General features: G+C 37.1%; 1 pseudogene; it reads left to right on the top strand.

Moving 5' to 3' along the window:
* The first annotated feature begins 3,383 nt into the window (after positions 1–3,383).
* Positions 3,384–4,505, top strand: LOC143640723 (unconventional prefoldin RPB5 interactor pseudogene; annotated as a pseudogene).
* Positions 4,506–5,815: the final 1,310 nt, after the last annotated feature.

The raw sequence follows: 5,815 nt of genomic DNA, 5'->3' as shown, positions 1-5,815 counted from the left end.
TAAGTATTTTTTCTCTGATCCAGAAGATTCCTGTCTTTCACCAGCATCTATGTTAACTGTGGTAACCTCTCTAAACTGTGACGCTTGTAGTTCCTGACAACTTCTGAATGTTTAGTAAAAGTTAGTCTTTTTAATTAGGAGATTCTAGTTTACAAAATAAAACAGAAGCTCCCACATCAATTCTATACATCTATCACACAATGACATGAACATCAAAAATAATAACTCAAAAGTTCAAGGACTTCATGATCTAATGAAGACAAGCCAAGCTAAGACAAGAGAAATCGGAGCAGTGGTTGCCTTTTAGAGAAAACTTGGGTAAGAAAGGAATGGAAATGCAGAGTTTCCTGGGATGTGGAAAAAATTTTTTAATCTTCACTAGTGTCCTAGTTACAATGATGCCCACAATTGTCAAAATACATCAAGCTGTAAAGTTCATAACTATCTATTTCAATATATGTAAATCATATCTTCATAAGAAAGCATTAAAATTCTAAACATCTAAACACTGAACATGCTGCATCTCCTTTTAGTTTCAGATCAAAATGATTCACAGAAACAAATTATAAATCACTTTCACATAATGCTATTGAATATATTCTGGAGTAAGAACACTTGGACAAATACCCAGATCCTTCAATTACTGGCTGGAGGGTCTCAAGAAACTTCCTTAACCTTTTCACATTTGGGCTTCATAAGCTTTAACAGAAATATAATAGAAATTCTTACCTGTGGTTTTGAGGGCTAAATCAGGTAAGTTAGTAGAGTGCCTACCATACAGAAAACATTCTCTAAAAATTAATTATGATTATTAATTACTTAGAGCATATGTATAATTATATAGGCTTCAAAACAATTAGAACACTTTTGTTAATGCAAAAGAGCAATATTCTTTTAAAAATCTAGAAACTTAAATGTGCACTCATGGACCAGTTATCTATCTGGCACATGTACTCTGCCTCATCATATGATGCCCTCCACCATGTTACAATGTAGCAAGAAGCCCCTCACCAGATACCAAGCAAATGCCAGCACCACGTTCTTGGACTTACCAGCCTTCAGAATAAGGAACTAAATCAACCTTTAGTCATTATTAATTACCTGGTCTCAGGTATTGTTAAAGCAACAGAAAACAGACTATGATACCTTACATAAAATCTGTTACTGTATCTGTAATACATTTCTCATATTTAATATTATTCCACAACAATATTTCCTATATCACTATACATGTATACATGTATAAAAGCTTCACATGGAATCTCATAAAATTGTATAATTTATATGCTTTTATGTTTCAGATAAATAAATATTTTAAAGTATTAGCTCTATTTCATATCTGTTATTATATGTCTGCGATATAAGAAATTTTATTTCCTTAATTGCCATTAGTGGGATAATATTTTTAATATAACAGAAAAAAATAATTAAGTTAATAAAAAATATAAATTCCCAGTAAACAAATAATTTAAGAGCATGGAGAATATTCAAGTATACCGGGTTCATGATTTTAATCTGCCTCTCAGAAAAAAAAAGTTGAAGCAGAATAATAGTGACTACTGAGGGTTTAATTTCTTTGCTTAACAATTACAACACCTGTTGCACAATAGTAATATAACTTAAGAAAATGAGTTGCAGATTTTAAGTGATTGTTTCAAAAAATATTATAATTAAGGGGTATTGTTTTTATTTTAGTATTTAAGCCCTCTTTTTTCACCTTTCTTGTGCATTAGAGTACAAAAACAGTACACCATTTGCTGCACATAGGAAGTGGAAAGAATAGAGACAAAAATCCCACTCAAGCTATGCTAAGAGAGTATTATCAAAAACGTTACACATGCTTCAGTGAGCCACTCTGTGCAGAGGGATGTTGGGGCCGGGTGGGGAGGCATTTTAATTACAACTAAATTCATTGATACCTAAAAAAGCAAAAAGCGATGCATACGCTCACATATGTAAATTCAATGAAGTTCACACTTCCTTTTCTTCTTGCCAGTTCTAAATACTTAATCTAAGAACTTAGCTTGTAATGCACTGCTTGACTCCTCAAACAGAAGAAACTATTTTGTACAAAACCACCTGCTATTGAGAAAAGAATTGTAAGGAATCACTAAAAATAGTTGTGAGTTATCTTTATTGTAAATCATTTTCTCCATTCCTAAGAATTTTCAGATTTGAAGTCAAGACAAATGAATTCTTTATCTAGGGCAACTCTCCTAAAACTGATGACTTGCTTTTTAACCTAGAAATGTGTCAAAGTTTCTGACTTGCCATTAAGTTTCCTAGGTTCCTCAGTATAAAGTCAGGAGAGGATTTACTATGTTTCAAGGAGGGGGGATGCATTACTGACAAATGGCTCGCTTAAGGCTTTGCAGAAAACAAATCATGATATAGTTCTCTGCCCAAAGCCATGGCTTCTGCCAAACTTTTCTGTCCTTGACACAAACTCCAGGCATCTGAGCCTAAGGTGGCCCAGCACACCACCTTCTAAAGTGGCTTCAAAAGGAGGAAGAGAAACACATGGTGTAGTGTTTGGAAGAGCAGGCCACGCTAAAGTTTGCAGATGAGTGTTTTTAAAACTTGGAAAGGATGAAATGATGGGGGGGCGGTGACTAAAGGATAAATGGAGGAATATACTAAGTTGACTGATGGAAAAATGCCATATAATTAATATACTATTTCTCACTAAATGAATATAGAATTAATTATGATTTCAATAAAGAGAGTGATATTATAATTTCGAGAGAGAGAGAGAGAGAAATGAAAATATGTCCTCTAGGTGCTGTCCCCTCAAGAACAAAACGAACCACGAGGAGGATCCCAGTGACCATCTTAAGAGCCAGGATTGCAAAATAGAAAAGAACTATGCATTCAACTTTTGCAGAAAAGAAAAGCAGAGGACAAGCGCGGAGGAGGCTCAGCCGCCACAGGACATTTGGCTGGGCTCTGCCACCTAAGAGTCAACCTTCCGCTCTGGCTGTGGGCCTGCTGCTCCGAGCCTGCGACGGCGGCAGCAAGGGCGAGAAGCCTAGAGCCTGCAGCACAGACTCCAGCAGCGGCCACCATGGCAGCGGCGAAGACAAGCATGGCCTCCTCAGCAGCGGGCGTGCAGTGCATGAAGGCAAGCAGGAGGACTCTGGGCAGCAGCCGGCCAGGCCGCCTCCATAAACCGGTGCCCCATTCACGGAGGCCCCGGCTGACTCTGAAATGTGTGGAAGTTTGTGACACACGCTTCCGCCTTGGCCTTGGTGCTGTTGCGTGCCCTGGAGGTGGTGTGGCTCTGTGAGGAATAGGAAAAGATGTAAGAAAAACAATAGATGGTTTAAAAAAAAGTGATGGAAAATTTTGAATCCAGAGTTAAATTCACAAAAGATTTGCAGAAAATGAGTGATGCTGCAGGTGATATTGTTGAATTTAAAAGTGACTTTGAATTTAAAGCCAAACAACGAATTTCTCAAAAACCTCATTCCAAACAAAATCTTCAAATATTTTTGAAGCAAATTTTGCATATGAAGTAAAATCTGAGGATTTGCTTGCTGATAAGAAACTGTGGGCTCGACTTGAAGAACTAGAGAGATAAGAAGAATTGCTGGGTGAACTAGATAGTAAGCCAGATACTGTGACTGCAAGTGGAGAAGACCCAGCCTCTTCTAAAGTGGAGAAGGAAGATCAAAACACAAATGTGAATGTGATACATCAAGAAAAAAAACTCCCTTACCCCCAGCAGTTATCATTAGGATGTTACACATTCAGAACAATTCAATGGACAATTGACTAGTCAGTTGAACTCTTCAGTAAATGGTTCAAGTTTTTGTCAGAGTAATGAAGAAGATGATGAAGACAACAGTCATGATGGTGATAATGAAAACGACCATAATGCTTTAAGGATTGGAGATTATTCTGTACCAAAAATATATTTTCCTCATATGGTTGAACCTAAGAGGATTCGAATAAATACTGGAAAAAAAAATACCACTTTAAATTCAGTGAAAAGAAAGAAGTCAAATGTAAAGGAAAGAACAACTCTGGAAGAGTGGTCATTCTTCTCAAGAGCTTCCTACAATCAGAACTCCTGCTGACATTTACAGAGTCTTTGTTGATGTTGTGAATGGAGAATATGTTCCTATTCTGAAGTCTCAAAGCAGAGAAAATAGTGTTTTTAGGGATATCAATGAAAGTAGTGATGCTGAATTTGACAATAAGAGGAATTTTTGAGGAGTATTAGCTGTGAAGAAGCCAATTGCAGTGACACCAGTGAAAGCATTTTAGAAGAAGAACCACAAGAAAATCATCAGAATAAACTTTTCCCATTATCAGGAGCACCTGAGACTTTTTCTGGAACTGTAATAGAAAAAGAATTTTTATCCTCTTTAACACCACACCCAGTCATTGCTCATCCTGTACTAACCATTCTGGAACAAAAAGAAATTCTGTCAGAAGTATCAGAATAAACTGCCAAAAGGGTTTCAAAGTTCAAAGCTGCCATATTTCAACAGAAAAACTAGGAAATGGGAGTTTGCAACCTAAAACCTAGTTGTGAATTTTTAAAATGTATAAGCAAAATATGTTACATGTACTTTGAAATAAGGTGTTTTGAATTGGTTTGGTAGCAAGTTCTCATATTCTTATCAGTGATATTACAAAAACCAAAGTAAATGTTGGAATACAGTAATATTCAGCTTGTTTTGTGAATTCTCTTACTACTAAGTTGACCTTATAATTTTGAATTATTTTTCAAAGAACACAGTTCGTACACATTGCTTTTGTGTTTTAAACTAAATACAAGCAGTTTTGCACCAGCTGTGATATTGTGTGTGCCATATGGACCATTTAAAAGAATCTTTTACGATATCAAATAGATTCAACAATTATATTACCTGCTTTTGCATTTTAAAGGCACTTTAAAAAAATCTACTTCCCTCATAGGTTTCCTAAGCTAGGTGGCATTTTAAAAGAAAGAAAGAAAAACAAACAAACAAATACACAAAAACCTCTTTCCTTTGAATGTCATACTGTAATCTTTCAGACAGAAAGCTGCACCTACCCAGATCTGGATCATGCTTGACTCCAGGGGAATGATGAAAACTGGGGGTTAGTTGTGGCCTACATGATGGAGAAGTGTGCTCCTGAAAATTGCTACTGGGAGGACCACCTGCCTTCTACACGCAACACAGGGTTTTGGCTGCCTGGAAGCCCTTGGATGTGTGCTTATGTATTAGTGAGCAGCAGGAGAGTGGGAGGCAGTGGAGCTTTCAGAAAGGGGAAGAGGTAGAATGCAGAGCCCTGTCAGGACAGGGTTCATGTTGGGGTTAGGCTAGTGTGTGTTGGGAGTGCAAGGAGGGGAAGCAGTGGGAGGCAGTGCAGGGGCTACTGGATGAGGCGTAGCAATTTAAGTCTGGGAATTGACTGAGTGATCTTTACAGAGGTTAGAGAATGCCAAGCTTGGGGACACATACCCAGTAGGGATGTGTGTCCTTAAAGATGTAGGCCCTGCACCTGGGAGTGAGGTAGGGTCACTGAAGGGTGGGAGAGTTGTTTCATGGTGACTGCTTGTGAGCATTGGTTAGAGAGGAACTTCCTTTTCTTATTAAACATATCAAAATAGCAAATATGAAATCCAGGTTCTGAAAATCATTTGGCAATGTTTTTTTTTTTTTTTCTCTTCTCGATTAGGAGTCTCCTTCAAACTTGTAACTTTTTCACCAATAAGTTCTAGATGGTTGGTAGAGTGTCATTGTTTTGTATACAAATGAGTCCTATAATTTAAAACAAGCTTACCTTTCCCAAAGTACTTTTTGTATCTCTTCTGGTACTT

The sequence above is a fragment of the Callospermophilus lateralis genome, unplaced genomic scaffold, assembly GCF_048772815.1.
Source record: "Callospermophilus lateralis isolate mCalLat2 unplaced genomic scaffold, mCalLat2.hap1 Scaffold_60, whole genome shotgun sequence".
Lineage (NCBI taxonomy): Eukaryota > Metazoa > Chordata > Mammalia > Rodentia > Sciuridae > Callospermophilus > Callospermophilus lateralis.
The sequence above is the reverse complement of the archived record's forward strand: the minus strand, read 5'-3'. Positions and strand labels throughout refer to the sequence as shown.